Source organism: Copadichromis virginalis, linkage group LG14 (genome assembly GCF_057382275.1).
Source record: "Copadichromis virginalis isolate Kocher_CV1m ecotype Utaka linkage group LG14, C_Virginalis_male_GT1.1, whole genome shotgun sequence".
Taxonomy (NCBI): domain Eukaryota; kingdom Metazoa; phylum Chordata; class Actinopteri; order Cichliformes; family Cichlidae; genus Copadichromis; species Copadichromis virginalis.
Window position 1 is genome coordinate 31,490,297 of NC_140631.1, and position 22,777 is coordinate 31,513,073.

The window sequence follows — 22,777 nt, forward strand, 5'->3', positions numbered from 1 at the left end:
TGTCAGTGCTCCACTCTGTGTTTTTCCCCATAGAGGTTTTTACCTCATTAGCACTGCGTTTACCATCATTGACCCGTGGAAAAATAAAGCCATTGATAATCAAATGCTTTCCAAATGGTATTGCATCGTGGATCAAAATTTTACTTTATTTTCTGCGTTCATAATTTCATCAATCTTCGCATCATCCCCAACACCACTGTCAGAAATGCAGCACCAAACCATGACAGGGCCTCCACCGTGTTTTACAGGTGGCTGTGAACACTCACTGTTGTACCTCTCTCTTGATTTCCTTCATAAATATTGATGATTGTTTGAATCAGATATTCCAGAATTGGACTCATCACTATATTGCCATTGATTTTTGCTCCAGTTTTTGTGTAATTTGGCATACCTTAGCTTTTTCTCCCTGTTTCTCTTACTTAAGAACGGCTTCTTCACAGTGACTCTTTCACTGAGACCATTTCTATTGAGGCTTCAGTGAAGAGTCAACTACAGATTGAGATTGCAAGATTGCATGTCTCAGATTGTGTGTCAGGTCATTGCTGGATTTTCAGTTTTATCTTTCTTTTTTTTGCATGACTTTGTGCATGACTTTCAGATACTGTTACTCAACTGTTTTTTTAAAAGCCTACCACTTCTTCTATCCTCCACTTGTCCAAGTTCTTCAAATTCTTTAAGGACACACTGGCACAGCATGCTGAGATATGCCAGGTTTTCAGGTGTTAGCTAGTGCAAAAATACTATTTATGTCTGTTAAATGATGCTATCTTTGGCAGTTTTCATAGATTCAGCTAACAAAATCAGAACAAATTATATGTTTTAAGATGGGACCTAGTAACAGTGCTTAAAGGTAACTAAAACTGATTCTTTGTCAAGCTGTCTGTTATGTGTAGACAGAACATTTATGTTTGAATGATTCACAAATCAAGGTTAAGTGGCTTAACAAACAAAAAATATTTTATCTAAAAAAATGGTTAGGTATCTACACTTGACTGAAAACGAGTGAAAACAAATTAATTAATTAAAAAAAATAAAAAACAGCCAACCAGCCAGCCTTTAGCAAGCCTAGAGAGCTATTGCTTAAGAACACTTTAGGTCTTGCACCTTGAAAGCAAAAAGACTTGTTGCACAGCAGCATATGTGATGAAAATTGCTAAATTATACCACCAATCATAGAAATCATGCAAATCCTAAATATTTAGCAAAGACAGAAAGACTGAATCTGACTACATTTCCATACAACAAGTTCTGCCAATTCAATTGTGCACTGAGGATATTTAATGATATCGATCTACTGTAATGTATCAATCTACTTGCCTGGAACAGGCAAAGAGCAGAGGCATGCTGGCACAGGTGCATGTCTGTTCACACAATAGGTGACGAGAGAGTTTATTTACAATTTATAGCCGATACCAGGGAGGAAGAACCAAATAGTACGATAAAAATGATCTAATCTATTGTAATTCATAGATGTAATGACTAAACATAAGTTTACAGATACCTACTGAAAAGCTAAAATTGTATTAAGTTATAGCATTTGACTGTTCCGGCTCTTTCCATATGTGTAAATCTGCAGAATGCAATGCAATGCTAACACAGCATTAGCTAACTTAATAGTTAGCTAATGTATATATTAAAAACCTCAGAGGTGTATAATGGCTCAGTCACACTAGGGTAAAAAACAGGAAGGCATCATTTGCCCAATGATTGCATGGAAGTTTTTGGCATTCAGCAACCAATTTCAAGTAGTTGTGCAAGATTGCAAGGCAGCTGAACAGGCCCTCTGATGGAATCTGTCTCCAAAACATTGCAGTCTGTATCTGATTGACTGCAATCACTCTCAGAGCGATTGGTGAAGGTTTGCAAACAACCACCATCTATTATAAATGCAAACAAGCAACCAAGCTGGTTGCCAGCTGGTTGTAACCTAGTTATATTCCAGCAAACACCTATTTAGCCATTTAGCTTTTAAATTATCATCCTCCAGCTACTACATCACTGAGTAATTTCTGAATTTCTGTTTCAAATCTATGAGGTTCAGGTTCAACAAAAGATTTATAACAGACAGCAACAGAATTGCAATTTTCGCTAATTTATCACAGTTAATTGCTCCATTATCACAAATTTATTTACCAGCTTGACCCCAATTGCAAAGTAACAGCAGACTGATAGTAGACTGACTTCATCTTGATGCCATTTAATTGTTGTTTTGACGTAGCAAAAATGAAGACGGCTCCTGAATGTGAGCAGTCACAGGATCTTTCAAGCAATGATTTCAAAGGCAACAAGACTGCAATTTATTGCACCATTGCAATCGTTTTGATTATGCGTTGGTCTCAAACCACTGTTTTGCATAGTGTGACTATAGTATAAGCCTGGCTAGGAAGAACTTATTTTTTCTTGTTGTAATATGAAGCCACACAGGCTCGGATCGTATAGCTTCATATTACGTCACATCTAGGCTGGATCTTTACTCACACTGGACTGCTGTGAGGTAGCTCTATGATTATGGCATAAGGAATAACATGGATAGATGACTCAGTAACCTTGCTTTTCTCCCATAAAGGATGATGACATAAATAATCAACAGGCCTAATAAATAAGGATTAGGGTGAAGTTTGCTCTTCAACCTTTGACTTAGCAGCAACTTTCTCTATCAGCAAATTGTCCTCAAGGGACTACGGGATCCCTGAACCACAACGCAGCCTTTTCCCTTTTCTCTGCAATGGAGAATGATTGAGCAGGCTCAAGCGTGGATTAGTCCAGTCCTTGAGTGAGCATTTATTGTGCATCAACATTCAGACCAGCAGCAGCACCCCTAGCCAAAACTGCATTTTTCCAGCACATTACACAGGAATCCCTTAAATACCATCCCTGAGCACTAATTTGTGTCAACAACCGGTCAGGGAGCCCAACGTACACAGAGCAAGGCAATCTAGCCAAAATATAATTCTCTGCTCACAGACAAATAAGCAATTACTGCACCAAACACCAAGATGATTGCTATTTCCAGGAAAACACTTTGAAATTGGAAATATTCCTCCACCCACTTTAACAAAATGGAAACAGGAGCTATAAATACATTTAAAATGCTCAGCAAAGCCTTGACCAGAAGACAGGTAAGTACAGCAGACAAAGCGCACATTATTCTATTATTCTGTAAGTGAGTCAGCAGTACAATGCTATGAAACGACAGACAGCTGGCATGCCTGCTTGTGGTAGCCCACTTGCCTACCCTCTCATTTATATTTTATGTATTGTGTCAGACTGACTTCTGGCAGTGGCACAGACATCAAAACACAGCACGAAATACAAGATGAGATGGAGGACAATCTCTGGTGTATTCATCTTTGCCTGGTACAAGATTTGGAATGCATTTGGTTGTTCATTTGAGCTGCATTAGTTCTAACTATATCAACAGGGTCACACTTAATGGAAGAAATAATAATGAAAACATTATTTTTATTTGTGTGCAAAAAGGATGTATTAGAACGATTTTATCCACCTAATTTAGGTGTTTGGCTTACATCCTGGACAAGAGATTATAGATTTATGCCTAAATGATTATGAGAGCAGAACTACTAATGCTGGCATTCACATTGTAGCCCGTGGTTCTGATTCAAAAAGGGGAAATAATGCACAATCACACAAGCAGTACCTTTGAAAGGTGCTTTTTCTTTCAACAATCCCTGCAACCCCTGCATTCCCTGCCATCTGCAGTTATAAAAGATGATGGGGAAGATTGGTATATTTATCCTTTTCTGCAGTGTTTGATATTTGTCTGTGACGTTCATGTGGTGTCAGGGCAAGTATGGGATGGATGCTCTGGATTTATTTACTGTGTATTCTTATTGTACGTTACTGTATTGTTGATAGGGCTGTTCGATGACGATATATATCGGATGACGATATAAAAACGTCTATCGTTTCATTTTCATTTTCAAAATAAACTGTTGTGGTTAGCAACAACGACGGTAACACCATCGCCTCTCTCTCTCTCCCCTTTGTTGGCAATAACAGAGGTCAAACGTTTACTATAGGTCTTTACCAGGTTTGCACACACAGTAGCTGGTATTTTGGCCCATTCCTCCATGCAGATCTTGGGGCTGTCGCCGAGCAACACGAACTTTCAACTCCCGCCACAGATTTTCTATGGGGTTGAGGTCTGGAGACTGGCTAGGCCACTCCAGGACTTTCAAATGCTTCTTACGGAGCCACTCCTTTGTTGCCTGGGCGGTGTGTTTTGGATCATTGTCATGTTGGAAGACCCAGCCTCGTTTCATCTTCAAAGTTCTCACTGATGGAAGGAGGTTTTGGCTCAAAATCTCTCGATACATGGCCCCATTCATTCTGTCCTTAACACGGATCAGTCGTCCTGTCCCCTTGGCAGAAAAACAGCCCCATAGCATGATGTTTCCACCCCCATGCTTCACAGTAGGTATGGTGTTCTTGGGATGCAACTCAGTATTCTTCTTCCTCCAAACACGACGAGTTGAGTTTATACCAAAAAGTTCTACTTTGGTTTCATCTGACCACATGACATTCTCCCAATCCTCTGCTGTATCATCCATGTGCTCTCTGGCAAACTTCAGACGGGCCTGGACATGCACTGGCTTCAGCAGCGGAACACGTCTGGCACTGCGGGATTTGATCCCCTGCCGTTGTAGTGTGTTACTGATGGTGACCTTTGTTACTTTGGTCCCAGCTCTCTGCAGGTCATTCACCAGGTCCCCCCGTGTGCTTCTGGGATCTTTGCTCACCGTTCTCATGATCATTTTGACCCCACAGGATGAGATCTTGCGTGGAGCCCCAGATCGAGGGAGATTATCAGTGGTCTTGTATGTCTTCCATTTTCTGATGATTGCTCCCACAGTTGATTTTTTCACACCAAGCTGCTTGCCTATTGTAGATTCACTCTTCCCAGTCTGGTGCAGGTCTACAATACTTTTCCTGGTGTCCTTCGAAAGCTCTTTGGTCTTGGCCATGGCGGAGTTTGGAGTCTGACTGTTTGAGGCTGTGGACAGGTGTCTTTTATACAGATGATGAGTTCAAACAGGTGCCATTCATACAGGTAACGAGTGGGGGACAGAAAAGCTTCTTACAGAAGACGTTACAGGTCTGTGAGAGCCAGAGATTTTCCTTGTTTGAGGTGACCAAATACTTATTTTCCACCCTGATTTACGAATAAATTCTTTACAAATCCTACCATGTGGATTCATGGATTTTTTTTTCACATTCTGTCTCTCACAGTTGAAGTGTACCTCTGGTGCAAATTACTGACCTCTGTCATCATTTTAAGTGGGGGAACTTGCACAATCGGTGGCTGACTAAATACTTTTTTGCCCCACTGTAGTATGTATGAATGGTGACATTCAACAATGGTAGAGTATAGCAGTTAATGTTGGGAATAAAGCTGTGATTCTACTGTACATAGTGAGCTTGGAAGACTTGGTCATGTTTGCATTCTACATGAAAGCAGGCAAACACTCTCAAAGGGCAAAACACAAACTTTCAGGCTTGTATGGTTACAAGTCTCTACCTGTATGTAATATCTGAGCCGTCACTCTCCACTGTGCTATCCATTTTACTGTCAGCTGTTTGAAAGAGCCGTGATGTGAAAGCGTACTGATGGGAGGAGGCGTTCCTGCATGCCACAGAGTTGAAAAGGATGGTGGGCAAGGAAAGCACATGCTGAGTGTGAAGAGAAGCCCATGGGGTTCACAGCATCCTAACTACTTTAAAAATAAAAACTCTTACTGGTACTTTCCACATATACCAAGTCAGCTGCTGCCTTAAAAAACAGCCAAGCAGGGCGCTCCATTGTGGGATTTGATTTGTCGAGTGCCCTGCATACACTGTCAGTCACCTTATGAGATCCTCCAAGTGTTTTTAAAGTGCTACTTTTTTATTCAGTGGACCTACAGCTGGCACCGATACCAATCTAATGAATATTCTGTGGATGCTACTACATTCAGTTTACTTTTGGAGCTGCGCATGCACTCTGAATGCATTATTAGGTTTAGGAAATCTAACCAATTGCTTGGGTGGCTGAAACCTCACACCAGAGTGCCTATATCACCACGCAGTGCCTTCCCCACTGGGTAATGGAAATGATTGCTGTAAGTCCCCACAGGGCATTCATCCTACACTATACCCCAACAGATACTGGTGACAGCTTGAAAGAACTACAGACTATGATCAAGCAAACTGCAAACAGTATAAATTTCAGCATCTTGCTGGTTTATGGAAACCAACAGGCTTTAGTAAGCCCTATTAGTAACTGAAAATTAATATTTTGAGTCAGACTGCTGAGACTAATAGTCCTCTTCTATCTACTTTCAATGCATATGTGAATTGCAGTTACCCCAGTATTCACTTAGCTCTAAAATAGAGTCAGTCCCATGTTAAAATGTCCAACAGCAACATGGTTGCAGCCAACCACAAAATACTGTTTAGGTTTCTATCGCTAATTTCCTCTTTTTATCCACACCTGTGTTTATTTATTTATTTAAAAACACACCCATTTGGATTAGGCATAAAGTCACAAAAACCTGTAGCCAGTAGATGTCTGGTAACCATCAACTCGAGTGACTGAACCTGACCTCTCAAACTTGTTATCTAAAAGTAGAACGGTTTGCTGCAGGGTAAGACTGTCCTAGAAGTTTGAGCTCCAGTTTTGAAAAGTGACATTATAATATTTCTATAGTCTCTTACTTAGCACTAATTAGTAGGTACCTATGTCTATGATTTGCACCCATACAGTTAACGAATACAATTTGGTTGCTTAAGCTCTAACTTCTCATTCAAATATGGCAACTCCAAATCCAAAACAAAACAAAATCAACACGGCAGCAGATAAAACCCTAACAGGCTTCACAACGTAGACTCCAGAAATTATTATACATACTCTATGGGGTGAGTAGGTACCTGTCCTACAGGTTTAATGGCCTGGGTTCATAATCTTCTTCGCCTTGTAAAACTGCCTTAGATTAACGGACACTTTTTAATCCATCCATTTAGTGCAGCTTGCTTCACAACAACATCTTGTCACCACTTAGCTCTACTAAGTATGCTGTGAAGAGTGTTGTTTTCTGTACCCTTGCCACTCCCAGTGCACACACATTTTTTGTGATGCATTTGCACAGGAACACGACTGTTGATGTAATCGGGTTGTAGTTCCAAGTCCCAGTTGTGTTTAATTATTAACACCACTTAACACTGAAAGCTCTAAAACACAAAAGTGCTGTGTTTTTAAAAACAAATTGGAGGAAAGAAGTATTGGAAGTCATGACAGCATACTGTGTCATTAACTACCCCTAGCCTCTTAATGTTCTTTCGACAGTGATGCTTTACAGGAGAAACGCTTTCGGGAAGATAAAGATTCAGAAAGTCAGCTTAGTGAGAGTGAACTGAACGAATCATAACAAATAAACAGGTCAGACACAGGACTGTCATCCTGGAGTTAAAGTTCATGTCCTATATGAAATCAGAAGTTCTTCTGGACTATTTTGAATATGGTTGACTTAATCACAGTTTATTTACATTTATTAATACATGCATATATACATTTAATACATTTGTACACACATATATATTTATGCACATTTTCTGTTATAGCAATATTTTTGCAGTAAGCCCTCAAGGCAAACTTCTCCCATTTGCCAGTGCTTTTAAATGAAGGCTACTCTCAGGGAACTCCTAACATGTTTGTGTTTATCAATATCTGATCTTGATCTTACAATATTCATTTGCAGTATGTATGTTGAAGCGCCTACAGTGCTTAGTTAAGATTAGAGAAAGACTGTGGTCTGGTTTTAAATTCAGCAGTGGCTGTGGATGCACGGTGCACATTTATTTTATTTTGCACTTTTATGGTGCAATAATAATAATAATAACAGCTTTAACAAACAAATGGGTTTGTTTTCTGAGGGATGACTCAGATATGCTAAAACTGTTCAAACAAAATTGATAATTCATCAGTTACTCTGATCATACTGCCTTTGTCTGCAAAAATCAAAGACAAAATCCAAACAGCTGCTCTTTGAAATTGAATGTGCAACTTATGGAAACTAACAAAGACCGAGGGAGAGAAGCTCAGCACTTCACTGGACAATGTTCAAAGAAAGCCCATGTCTAAATATCTAAAAAGCTTTCCTTCAGAGCAGCAACACAGCAACACGAGGCTGCTCGTGATTCATCCTTCTTTCATCTCTTTCTTTCCTTTATTTACTTGCAACAGCGTTTAAACAGAAGCCTGCCGCCAGCTGAAATGGTGAGCTGACAGTATCTGTTACCAAAGCACCTCCACTGCAATCACCCTCTATCTGCCACTTGCATACAGCAATGAATCAAGAGCTTTGCTGCACACATGTTGTGGCAGTGTTGCATGTGTGAACAATTTGCCGCAGGAATTTTTATGCATCAAATGTTTTGACTTTCAAAGTAAGCGGAGGATGATTAGCTCAAAATAACAGGTGAATTTCAAGCATTTTGACATACATCATACGCCTCTCACCCCTTTAAAACTGCTCCTACCCTATTTTTCAGCTACAGAAGCCAGCTATAAAAGAAAAAAAAAAACTATCAAGGGCGATGTATGTAATTTTCTCACCACAAAATAGGTGAAAAATAGCACTGTATTCAGCAGTTCAGCAGCCACATATTTAGAAACCAACAATAAAGCAAAAAGAAGAATGAATGCTGGACATGCATCACGTGGGGGTAAATAAATACTGCTCCAGCAATTTCTGCTGAATGCTTAGTACAATCCTAGTTGTTCATGGTGAGCAAACACCTCCAAATTGTGTCACAATTTCAGCTTCAGCATGAATTCAAACCAGAATATATGAAATGTTGGTGTGGAGGGGTTTAAATTTTCACAGACACCTGAATGGGACAAAAGTGACACTAAGTAATATAACTAATAAATGCTCTATATATTAATGTTATGCTATTATTAACTGTCCAGTGTTCAATATGTTATTATTTCCATGTTTATAAATAAATAATTTATACAAATATGCAATTATACACTCACAAGCCACTTTATTAGGTATTAGGAGATTTTGGTCCATGTTGAGGTGACAGCATCACACAGTTGCTGCAGATTTGTCAGCTACACATATACAAATCTTCGGTCACCATACCCCAAAGGTACTCAAGTAAGCTGATTGGTAGTTGGGTAAAATGTGTTAGAGAAAATATCCCACACATATTACACCAACACCAGCCTGAACCCTTGGCACAACTGGCCAGATTCTGACCCCACTGTCCAAATGTCACAGCAGACATGAAGATCAGACCTAGCAGTGTTTTTCCCAATCTGCTATTGTATTGTGCTCTTCTGCCAACCTTGATTGTAACAAGTGGCTATTAGAGTTACTGCTGCCTTTCTATCAGCTCAAAGCAGCCTGTGACCTCTAGTATCAATAAGACATTTTAGATGGATAGATAATTCAGCATCTGGTAAGTTTAGTGTATAACATGGTTGTGTCATTGTTGTACAGTTATGATGGGCCAAAAACTCTGCTGCAGGTTTCCAAACACAGCAAAACGAGTGAAGACAAAGAGACTGTAACAAAAAAAAAAGCAAACTCCTTCATCTTCAGGCAGTATAAACACATTAAGTAGGATTTATCTACTTAAAGAAACTTCCCTGGATTAGGCACTGAGCAACTACTGGACTGCATCTTTCAAGCTCCAGCTGACTCTCCGCCAACAGAAGCTACTTGGTTTTCCTTTAAGGATGTTTATCTGTCAATGCAAATGGTGTTTAGCTGCTTTCAGTTAGTTGAGCCAAAGAAAAGCATACGCTGCATGGTTGCTTGAAAAATCTCTTAGAGGAATTTCTGCTTTACAGCAACCAAAAAATATTAAGAATTCAGATTTTTACAACATTACAGGCAAGAGTGAATATTTAAAAATCTGAAGTCAGAGTTCTAATAGAGTATTTTCATTTGTGAAGGTGTTAAAAGCAAATGGGCTTTAACTCTGTTACGAAAAAAGACACACAAAAATGTGTAAAGAGTTCAATCAATAAACAGGACTGGAATGGAAATTAAAAAATTAAATCAATATCCAGCTGTACTTAAGGTGATAAGTTGCTGTATGTGTGACTAGTCTGTACTTATAAATCAAAAGCAACATCAACAGTATAATAAGTGAGCAAAGAACATCTCTCATCCTGCATGACTCATATGTTATAGGACATTCACAGTGGGAGAAAAACCTCTCTCTGACTCAGGCTATTCTATTTAAACAAACCCTACAATTTATTAATCTATATGCTATTTCCCATTGATTTTCAGCCTGTTTGCTATATTTAAGTAAAATTCAGTAGAAATACATTAATTTGAGGTGGGAATTACCAGGCTCGATTTCACAATGTGAAACATTCTTTTTAGTAGACTATTGTGACTGAGCCATTGCTTTGCTCTAAATTAGTAGGTAGCTTTGTCCAGCTAAGTGTGCCCAGTGTTGGATGGTTTTTCGGTTGAGTTGATTTAACTTAAGTTTGCTCAGCTAATATTACTTCAGGATGGTGGTGCATGAGATGAGCCCTCTTGTTCGTAGTATTCCCAGAGTATTATAATTTATTTAATAAACTATCTATACCTGGTGTTTCTTGTATCAACACAATATCACAATACAAATATCGCAATGCAATTTTTCCCCCCTAACCATTATCTGTAGCACTGTAATAAGGGCAAGTCTTCACTACTCAGTAGCTGCAGCTGTTGAAGAGACTGTGAAACTAGAGATTCAGGGAGAGAAACAGGAAACAGTTCTGATGCACCTCCTGAAAGATTTATAATTGAACTCATTTATCTTTCTAGCTTCCCTAATACATAAAATACAAGTCTGCCAAAAACTCTACTAAGATAATATCTCACCTCAGGCTGACGCTTATATAACCTCAATAATTTTGTTAAACTATTTGTAAAAAAAAATCAAGTAATGAATACACATAATAAACACATAGTACATAAAAGCTTCAGCACATAATGAGGTTATAAACAGGACAACATTTGGTGGTATCAAGCCCACAAAGAGTACTAAATCTGTGGTTCATTAGCTGGTAACGTATCCAGAGGTTGTGGTAATTCATCTATATCATCTGCAAGTTGATCATGCACCTGGCTTTAATTGCAGTGAAATAGCCAAGCAGGTGGCTTTGCAGGAAGTCACCATTTCTCAAAATCACACAGCATCTATTCATGTGTGTTTTGTGTTTTTTGGAGGGTTTTGTTTTTTTTACAAAGTGGAACAAAAGGAGTGCTAACAAAAGGAACAAAGTGAATTATAAATTCAGCAGAATGCAGACATTAAACCGCCTTAAAAACTTGCTGATACACAGTGGTGCAAAAAGGTTGCTAAGAGAGCATGCTGTGTTATTTTCAATGTAATGCAGTAACTACTGCAGAGAAAACACCTCTTTATAACGCACTGTTCTTCTCAGATAGTTATGCTCTACAGGTTTTCACATGTTTAACAAGAGTGTGTTCACACTTGCAAGTGTTGTTTAGGTTTTATGTATTATAGGATTCACACTTCTAACATGTAAAAGTTGTAAATACAATGAACAAAGAGGTTATATGAACTAACAAGTACCTCTTATTCTGCAATATCCTACATTGTCCCACATGCAAGATTCAAAGCACTGTTCTTATTCTGGTGACTGAGTAGGCACTTAGTCAAAGGAGCTTGCAAAGAAAAGCGTCTGGACTTCTTTAAGTTGCTTGAAGATGTTTCACCTCTCGTCCGAGAAGCTTCTTCAGTTCTAAGGTCAAATGGTGGGGAGTCCCAGATTTAAACCTAGTGGGAGTTTCCCCCCACAGAGGGACAAAAGGACCCCCTGATGATCCTCTAATCGCCTGAGCCAAGGTGTGAAAATGGGTGTGGGTCCCAATCAGCCAGGGTTTCGGGTGAGCTCATTGTGAAACCTGGCCCCACCTTATCATGCGAATTCCTGAGGTCAGATTGCCCAGGATGTGAGTGGGCGTTAAGGCGTCTGGGGAGGGAACTCAAAACTGGATTATAGATGGCAGAGAGTTGGTGTCGTAAACCCCCGCCTCTGTTCAAAGATGGTCGCTCACAGTGGACATAGATGGCTTCTTTCACTCCTCTTTCAAACCATCTGTCCTCTCTGTCCAAAATGTGAACATTGGCATCCTCCATTGATGGGAGTCAAAGAGGAAGTACTGGTCCGTGTGTGTGGGCTTCCGGTAAACTTCGATGTTGAGGTTGCCATTCTCTTCAATGTGCACAGCGCAGTCCAGGGAAGGCAAACAGTTATCCTTTGTGTCTTCCCTGGTGAACTTGATGTTTTTATCCACAGCGACTTCACAAGCGCATGGCACAACATAGAAGAGCCACCTCCACAGGACAAGACTCAGAAGTTCATCTGCATCTTAAGGATAAAGGACACTCTTTCGAGGATGCCAATGTTCACATTTTGGACAGAGAGGATAGATGGTTTGAAAGAGGAGTGAAAGAAGCCATCTATGTCCACTGTGAGCGACCATCTTTGAACAGAGGCGGGGGTTTACGACACCAACTCTCTGCCATCTATAATCCAGTTTTGAGTTCCCTCCCCAGACGCCTTAACGCCCACTCACATCCTGGGCAATCTGACCTCAGGAATTCGCATGATAAGGTGGGGCCAGGTTTCACAATGAGCTCACCCGAAACCCTGGCTGATTGGGACCCACACCCAGTTTCACACCTTGGCTCAGGCGATTAGAGGATCATCAGGGGGTCCTTTTGTCCCTCTGTGGGGGGAAACTCCCACTAGGTTTAAATCTGGGACTCCCCACCATTTGACCTTAGAACTGAAGAAGCTTCTCGGATGAGAGGTGAAACGTCTTCAAGCAACTTAAAGAAGTCCAGGTGCTTTTCTTTGCAAGCTCCTTTGACTACGATGACCTGGATGACTGAGAACCTTCACAGACGAGTAGGCACTTAATTACACTGAAAGCTTTATCCATCTTCTCTGGTAGTTATGAAGTGCTTACCCTCACAGAGAAGTTACATATGTGCATTAGTCAAGACTGCACCTGATCTCCTTCTTAATAGCAACAGCCAGCAAGAAATAAAAGAAGGAAAGTGTGTCTCGTGTAGTGGACAGGACCATCACATTGGTCATAAACTAAATTTGCCACAAAAAGTTGTTTACTTCCACTTGAGAGGGACTGCTTCAGGAATTAAGAGAATAAACCTTAAATTTTATGAGAATGAAGTTATTATTACCTTTTGTACACGTGCACAGATAGATGAGGCATCTATTTTAAGTACACTAATGGAAATTTGTAGATCAACATCATTCTTCCATTTTTTGTGTGCAAGAACACAAATAATATACACTCACCAGTGTTGTTCAGTATGAACAAAAGCACGGATCCATCGTGCCTCATATCAAAGTTCATGCTGTTTCTGGTGGTGTGATGATGTGGTACACTATTGCAGTGTAACTAAAAAAGTGTACCTAATGAAGTGGTCAGTGAGTGACAGAAAGAATTAATTTATATTTTATTAACAGTTAACAATTTCAGGGTTTGTCATGACACTGAGCTGTTATTTGTTTCTCGAGTTTGGTGGTATAAAGGTGTGCTATTGTCATTAAAATGACAAAGTTACTTAGGATTATTATAGATGTGTAAATGTCACATTCTTCAGTTTATGTCACAATTATACATGTATTTGGCATAAAATGAGATACTATTGCATACATTATAATAACTTAAAAATATATGCAAATGGATCCTGTAAGATTTACAACCTGACTGCACAGCAATAACACTTGGCTGATATGCCTGGATTTATTGGCGTCACATTTCGGCTTTTTGGCCCACATGGCTCACAGGCTACATTAAGTGAAACTTAATAGACACACATTAATCTGCAGAGCATTAACACAGGACCAATCTTTTCTACTGGATAGCAGCAGCTTTTGAAGTTTTGAAATTAGAGATTCAGGATAGTAACTCCAGGAGAGAAATAAGAAATAGTTTTGGTGCAGCTCCTGAAAGATTTATAATTGAACTCATTTGTCTTCCTGACTTCCCTATTACATAACATGCCTCAACATCTCTGTCAAATACTTTACTAAGAAGATAACATCTCACCTCCGACTGCACAGCTGACTCCAGCTATGCAGAGAATGACTCTTGTGTAAACTCCTGCGTTAAATTTAACCATGAGCTAAATTGTTTGGCTTCCAATATTCACAAAAAGAAAAGCTTAACATAAAACATGACATTCTCATTTTGTCCTGCGTTATAAAATCCAGTGCACCACTTTCCTGTATCTCTAAAAACACCAAACTCATTTCCTGCCCGGCGAGTTCTCGTCCCGGAGAATCAAACACTGCTCTTCTGAAAGAAGAGCTGCTGACGTCTTCAAATTACGCACAAGGTGTCCTTCAGTTTCTGTGCCTTGACTGTCGTCCAAGACTTATTGGAAGCCTAGAGATAAGAGTTCATTTTTAAAGAGGAGGTTGTGCTGTGGAACTGGAGGAAGTCAGAAGTTTGCAAGCAAGGAGACCATAGTTTGTCCTGTTTGGGAGATGCTTTTTAGTTTTGCTTTTACTGGTTATGTTTAAGATAAGATTGTGGTTTCATAGCATTAAGCTTGGATACTGAAAAATTAAGCTTACCCAGTAACACATATAGACACTTTATCAGTGTCTATATACGCTGAGTTGAGTATGACAGACCTGCCTTACTGTCACCTAAAATGGCCTATATTTGTATAGCGTCTACACCTCAGACAAGAAAGGAAACTTTGTGTGTAATTTGGAGGGATATTGTGGCATCTCTACTAGTACTCTAGGTGAAATGACAAAAAGAAAGCCTTTGTTTTTCAATTGACTCATGTTTTAAGCTCGGGAAAACTAATCATGTTAAATAATTGTGATCTCAAAACTGACTAAAATTTTCATGGTTATATAGTTTTTGCCAGCTGGGATAGGCTGCAGCTCACCATGCAACCCTGACTTGGACAAGCAGAGGATGGATGGATGGATGGATGGATGGTTTTTTTTATCTAACCACAACCTTTATATTCATCTTTCAACAGAACAAAAATCTGCCAGTAAAGCAGTCCACTGTTAAGAAATCATTCTTACTGCCACGTCTTATTGAACTAGACATGTAATAACGATCATTTGTGTAGGCAAGATAAAAGTATTGCAGTTTTGAATGTGAAAATTGCTTCAGTGTGAGCCTGCAGAAGGTTAAAAGTGCCGTGGGTTTTGAAAATAAGGAGCAAGCCCTCAGCATTGAAGATGGCCCCATACCGAGGATCACTCTCCATCAGAGACCTCATCTGCTTTTGATCAGCTGCTACCTAAAGAAATTTCTTCCAGTCAGAGCTTTATCTCTCACTGCCCTCTTAAGCCCAGTTGGCCTGTAAGCTACACTTGTGCCAATCTGCTCATTTTATAATTACCAGAATTTAATACTCAAGGAAGTCTAAACAACTAACAGCCCCTAAAAGAGCAATGGGCTGCAGTGGCAGGCAGGAAGAGCAGAAGAGCTCTCTGGTGGTGCAAACCACTTCTGAGTGATTATTGGACAAGCCACAGCATCAGAGTGTGATATCTGCATTGTCAAAGGGAAAACCAATTTAGCTTTTCTTTTGTGAATGAACAAGAAGGAGGAAACTGCTGATATTACAACACGAAACATGTCCCAGTAAAGATGAAGCTGACTAGATGTAGCACTGAGCAGATTCTTTGTCGGCTCAGTCTTTTTATGTCGTGCCTCAGCAATCGTCTCATGGTAAACAATAAACAACAATATACCCAGCCCTGCAATGCAAATAACTATTAGTCGTAGTTTTTGTAATGCAATTAAGCCTGCATGCAAAGCTTAAATCAATCAGTACAGTCAACGAGAGACACAGATCACCTTCGTGTATGCCATTACCTAAACTTTAGCTGCACAGATCAGCACTTCCAATTGACTGTTAATGGACTGCTACACTACGATTAGATAATGATTATCATTGCTGACCGTGTTCTGCATCCCTGTCTGTCTGTGCAGTGATGGCCACATATTGCTGTACTGTTTGTCTTGCTTGAAGAAGACTTCTTGCTGGTTTACATTGTGAAGTCTACAGTTTATGGTAATATAATCTAATACTGGATTGGTTATAAATAGAGATGTGGCATAAATCAGAATTTTAGTACCTGACAGCAAAGCAGTCACTGCACTACCACTAAGCAATAATAAAATTCTACACAGAATTCAAAGAACACAAACCATTAAATGAAATGACCGAAAGATAAATTATGTTCTGTCTAGGTTGTGTTTAAAATATTTTATAATTTGGCTCACGTGCAGGAGCAGAAACAAGATGTAAAACCAAAAGTAATATAGTTTTTCAACCTTTTAAGTTGATGCGACAAAGATGTTAGCAAAGAAATGCCTGTTTATGGTTACATTATTTTTATGTAAACCCATATTTACTGAGTTTTTGATCACCACCATCTCCTGAGACAATGATGGTAAGCACTTTTCTACTCTACCTGCTCACTCAGCATGTTTTAAACATTTCTCATTCACCCAAACACTTTTTTCTTCATCTAAGTGCTTTCTATCTACATTCTCGCACACGTGCAGACGCACTCCAATGAATGCACAAGGAGGGTCTTTTGGCATGTAGACTGGAGGGGATCGAACCACCAACCTTCCAATTAGTAAATACACTGTTCTACCTCCCACCGGATATTGTTTAGCTCATTAGCTGCTAAATTTTTTTAGCAGCTAAGGTTTTTATAAGCCAACATTTTTGGTATCGGATAGATGCTGTGCAGCAGCTTTATCAGTACGTTTATTTACTGAAGGCTAAACTAAAGTAAACTAAAACTGTGTCACAATTGCGCCTTGAAATCACAAAAATATTCAGTTTGTGACAAAAAAAAAACAAAACAAACAAAAAAAAATGGAGAAATCTTTTTGAGATGCAGGAACCAATGAATGTTTTGACTTTGCCAACTGACATTTAGAAAAGAAATCTGAAATCAGAATCAGTCAAGAAAACTGCAATTGCTGCATCTCTACTATCAAGTGCAGCTTTTAAAAGCTGCCAAACAATTCATCAACGTGAATGGCGATTTAACTCAGGCCCGTGTGTTTAAAGCCCTGAGCAATGGAAATTACCAGAAACCCAGAATGGTGTCATCTTCCTCGCAACATTTTGTTCCCTACTGGCAGGACACGGGATAGATGTTAAACTAAGTGCTTCTGCTAATAGCTCAGCATTATAATGCTGAGTAATTGTGCCTTTAAAAAAACCTTTTCTGGAGTCTGTGAATATGATTCAGCAAAGCGAAAAATAGAAAACACAGGTTGTGCCTTCCACACCACATCAAGACTTTTGGCTGTGACAGATGACAAGTGAACTATTGCCGTGCTCCAGTTGAGCTGGTCCCCTGCCACTGCCTCTTCTGTGACCTCAAACAGCAGCAGCAGCCTAGCTGCTCTGTGCGTTGTGAATCGCTGCTCCCGGACACAAGCCCACTGTGCCTCCCCATGACAAACAGCTATTAAATTCAAATTAACACTGTTTTGTATGATCAAATAAAATAACAGAGGTCACAGGCTGAATGCATTAGCGCACGCCTCTGTAGAATTCAGAGAACATTGTGTTGCTGTTTGATAAACAAGCTGTCTGGGGACCGTTTTACCAGTTTGACAACACTATACACAGCTGGTGCTGGCAGTATAATGCAGTATATAAAGTATTCATCGTGTCTTAAAGTGAGTGATAAGAATTGGGTTTGGGGAATCACTGACAGTGCAGAATCAATTTTTTTCAGAAAATGTGCCACCAGTCTATTCTCCGTGAAGAAACATCACAAAACAAATTATTTTAACATAAAAATACTGCCATCCCCCCTATTCCCTTTTGCAGAGAGTGAAAAGTAGGAGCAGAAAGAAAGAAAGAAAGAAAGGGGAGAGACTGTTCACCAGCATCATCCAGTTCTATTTTTAGCTTGACGGTAAATCTCAGCAAAACACCAGGTAGCCTACCCATTTGTTTTATTTGGACAGCAACTGAAAGAAAAGGCTTTCTGGCTGATCTAGATTCATCAGCTCTGAGAAATACAAAAACTCAAAGGTGCAATCTTACACTGAGCTTTGGAATAGTGAGTGAAGTCAAACAGAGGACAAACAGTGGAATCTGTAAGCCTGTACTCTGTGGGGAGGGAGGAGGTGACGAAGATGACCGACGGTGATTCGAAAAAAATTCTTAATAGAGGTATGGCACCACAGTACCTGTCTGGCTCCAAGGTTCAGCTTATAGTGGAAGCAGAAACAGGGATGCACAATCAAGTGTAAAACTGAAGTGTGAATTCCCGTGGCAGCTGGTTGAATTACTGGTCTCATTAAAAGATAATAAACTATCAAATGTAATGTTGAGCTGCTTGCAGAAATAAACATTACACATTTGTATTTCAGGGTAGCACTATTATGATCATATAAAAACCACAAAGGGTTAGGGCTGCTCAATTAATCGAATTTTAATCTCGATTACGATCTGGGCTTTCAACGATCATTAAAAATGACTGAGCTGATTATTAGCACCTCCCTCGTGCTTTACTCTCGCGCTGCTCCGTGGGGCAAATCGAGCGCACCTCTCTGCATTTCGAACACGCGTCACAACAATTAAGAGGACCCGGGGGAAGCTCGGAAAGCTAAGCAGAAGTTATTTGGAGAGGAGAGTGACTGCCGTTGGTTGAAAAGAGAGGTAAAAAAAAAAAAACTTCAGTGGTGTGGAAACATTATGGGTTCGCGGAGTCAGACGTGGATCAAGTAGACACAGTTTGTACGTAGCTGCACCACAGAACAACACTGCAAAGTTCACTAAACATAGATGTTTACATTTTTCATTTATTTCTTATATTGCAAACATTTGCACTGTTATCAGTATTTGCACACTATTTTATATTATTTTTTAAAGTCATTGTTCAATACATTGTTATTGTTAAATAAATATCGTCAAATAATCGAGATCTCAATTTCAGTGAAAATAATCGTGATTATCATTTTTGCCATAATCGAGCAGCCCTACAAAGGGTCATACAAAACCTTGTGCTAAAATGATGACTTTGTTTTTTTTAACATTTAAATTGTCATTAAGTTACAAAGACATCAAAAGTTTATGATATTTCTTGTTTGTTTGTTTTGGGGTTTTTTGCCACAAGGTAGCAGTAATGCAACTACAAGCTACAAACAAGAAAAACATAAGAAGCATGTTAAGATGCTACCAGTAAAATTGGATTAGATACTCATTTGCAACAGTATTGATACTAACAGTGCAGTCTTTGCTTCCTCCAGTTGACACACAGCTTCACACCACCCCTGAATCTGAATCACAGGCAGGCATTGATTCAGCCCCTCCCCTCAGCTAGCAGCTGAACACATGAACCAGCTAGCAGCTAAACACATGCACACCATCAAGACAAATTTAGCAAAGCAATGTTAAAGACCATCACCCCAGTCTTTATGAATAATTTTGTTAGATCAGTAAAGCTCCTGTTTGAACAACATTTAAGTATTAAACAGTTCTACATGTTAACTTGCATGGCACACACTTTGTTAATGTTAACCAACAGTCGCACTATCCTTCTGCTAGCATGGCTACACAATGAAAAATCCATTAATATTTCTTACACTCTGAGTCACACCTGCTTTATTTTAAGGACCAAAGCTTTACTCCACACAGCTCTTATAATTCCTAAATCCTTATTACTCTGCTCTAATTATCTTTCAGTGTTTGGATGATTAAAACTGAGGCTCTCATCTGTTTTGCTAGACAGTCAGTGAATCTGGGCACGAGGCCATATTTCTGCAAAAGCCGAAAAGGGGAGTACAAACCGAAAGCTTAGATCACACACACTTGCTGTTACACTTTAATGATGGAATACAGAGCATATCCATATTATCTTTGCCTTACATTTCATAGACCCTACACTCGATTATAATGAAGATTTTTCTCCCAAGTGTGTCAAGAGATGATTTTAAATGAGAAGTTCATCCCCTGCAGGGCTCCTATAATTGAAAATGACAAAGTTAAGATCAGCATACATACGTGAAAGATATGAAATTAAAACATCTGCATTGTCCATGTTGCTGGGGCTTTGAAGAGTAATGTTTTGATAGGACCTGTTCTACTTCACAAGTTATACTGGGAACTGAGGTCAAGTGATATTTAATAAAAACAGATACACAGCATGCTTGATATATGGCTGTACTAACAATAACCCCACATAAACTGCGCATCGCCATTAATCTGCCACCAGCCTGCCAGAGCATCGCAGGGTTTGCATGATTTTATAAAGAAGGCTGAAGTAATATAACGCAGCACAGTGTAGTTTCCATTAGCTAGTGAGTTTTACAGCGAGACTCAAAGAAATATAATTAAGATTAACTGGAGAAGACATCCAACTACAGCTGGTGAGAAAAAAAATGGCTTTCCGTGCATCCAGAGAAGCTAATTTGTCTTCTGAGACTGTTTACTAAAAATAAGACTACTCTCTTGATTTCTGTGAAAAACAAACTCCTTCCCATAGAGGCTGCACCTCACTCTCAGGGGCAGGCTGTGCTGCAGCCTTGATGGTTTGATCCCCAGCCCTTCCGTGTGTTGAAGTATCCTTGGGCGAGACAGTGAACCCAAATTTGTTTCCAGTGGCAGGTGAACACCTTGCATGGCAGCTCTTCTGCCACTGGTGAGTGAATGAGAAACACACAAATTGTAATCCACGTACCTTTTGCCTGGGTTTCAGAATAAACTGGATTTTTATTTTGTTGGTTCAGTTTCAGATTTCTGTCAGGATATTACTGGCTCATGCTTCATGCTAAATATACTGTGCTGTCAGTCTTTGTTCAGATCATCATTACTCTCTAGGTTCAGGCTTTTCTGTAACATTGAACTCACATCAGAATTGTGTGGCTAAGGTTTTTAAGGGTCACAAATATAAAAGCTATATTTTTATTTCAAGTGACATCATTTAGGGCAGATTATCAGATTTTTAAAGGACCAATGACTCTTCAGTCACAAACATTTCTTTACCTATACGCAGAAGTTTGTGTCTTGTAAATCGTCATACAAGTTACAAGACTTCACTTCATACACACTTGCATGCCACTTCATTTCGCGTGCCAGTTCACCAGCTTGTTAAGGCAAATATTCAATCTGCCAATCACACAGCCACAAGCCCCAACATTTAGGCATGTAGACTTGTCCAGGATGACTTGCTGAAGTTCAAAAACAAACATCAGAACAAGGAAGAAAGATGATTTAAATGACTTTGAACGTGGCATGGTTGTTATTCCCAGACAGACTGGTCTGAGTATTTTAGAAACTGATAATGTGCTGGGATTTTTTCACACTATCGTTGCTAGATTTTATAGAGTATATAGAGTGGGGTCTGAAATTATCCAGTGAAGCTGCAGTTCTCTGGGTTAAAATACCTCAATGATGGCAGAGGTCAGAGGACAAAGGCCAGTCTGCTTTCATCTGATAAAAAGGTAAGAGTAACTCAAACAGCCACTCGTTAGAACAAAGGTATGCAGAAGAGCATCTCTCTGAACCAGATGGGCAGCAGACACAGCAGCAGAATACCACACTATAGACAATAGAAGACTGGAAAAACTTTGCCTGGTTTAATATCTGCTGTGATATTCAGATTATAGGGTCAGAATTTGGCAAGCAATATGACAGTATGGATCCATCCTGCCTTGTATCAATAGTTCAGGATGGTGTTGATAGTGATGTAATGTGTGTGTGTTCATTAGTAATGAAGTGGCAGTTGATTGTTTGTGGAGCATTCTGGAAAAACCAAAATATTTCTACTGTTTTCTAATGGTAAACACATAAAAAGTGTCTTTGCACACTTCCTGAAAACAAGACAGAATAAGTTAAATAAAGTAAGGAAAGTACTGAAGTGGGAATTTTGTGCACAATTTTAAAATGGTTTGGTCATTTTTGTCTGAATCAGCTTGCTGACAATAGGGATCTGCTTTGTGTTATTTCAGAGATGTTCGCCATTGGATGTCACTGCACCCTGTGACTTTTATGGTGTTTTACTTTGAATCAGAGGAATCGCTACTTTAAAGACCAAGCCACGCCAAATATTATCCCCTCTGTGTTGTGACACTTTCTGCCACCACCTGTAGTAATAATGATTTGATATTTCATTGATCCCTGCGGGGAAATTTTCCGTCCACTCTCAGTTGATGTAAAAGGTCAGAGCGCAGAGGCCACTGTGAGCCTGAAGCTGCCGGAGATTTGGTGACACGCTCACAGGCTTTTCAGCAGAGCAGATGCATGAAAGAAGAAAAGTATCACTACTCACAACATCACAACCCGGACTGATGGTATCATGCGTCCAGGTTGTGAACCCACTTATTAATGTTTGACACTATATCACTGGAGTCTGGCTTATTTGCACAGCAAAACCAAATAAATAAATAAATAAATCCTGGTCTTTCACTACAGCTATAAAACTGCAGCAGGTGCATAGAAAGAGAATAATAGCAGCTCCTTTTAAGCACTTCATTTCTAACAGATTAGCAGAAAGAGCGCAAACGCATACAGGTGGCAAGTGTGAGCAGCAAACCCATCTTTCCAGTGAACAATAAACCTTTTATGCCACAGAAATGTCAGGACTTCAAAGGCTTTTGCTGATACTGTCCTGTCAACACTCTTTCACATTCCACATATCCAATTTAACAATCAAATGAGCTGCATGAGCTATTTTTAGCAATGC

General features: G+C 39.5%; 1 protein-coding gene across 3 annotated transcripts in view; it reads right to left on the reverse strand.

Annotated features, from left to right (window-relative positions):
- pitpnm3 (PITPNM family member 3) overlaps positions 1 to 22,777 on the reverse strand; it is a 110,870-nt gene that overhangs the window by 87,009 nt on the left and 1,084 nt on the right. The window lies entirely within an intron of this gene.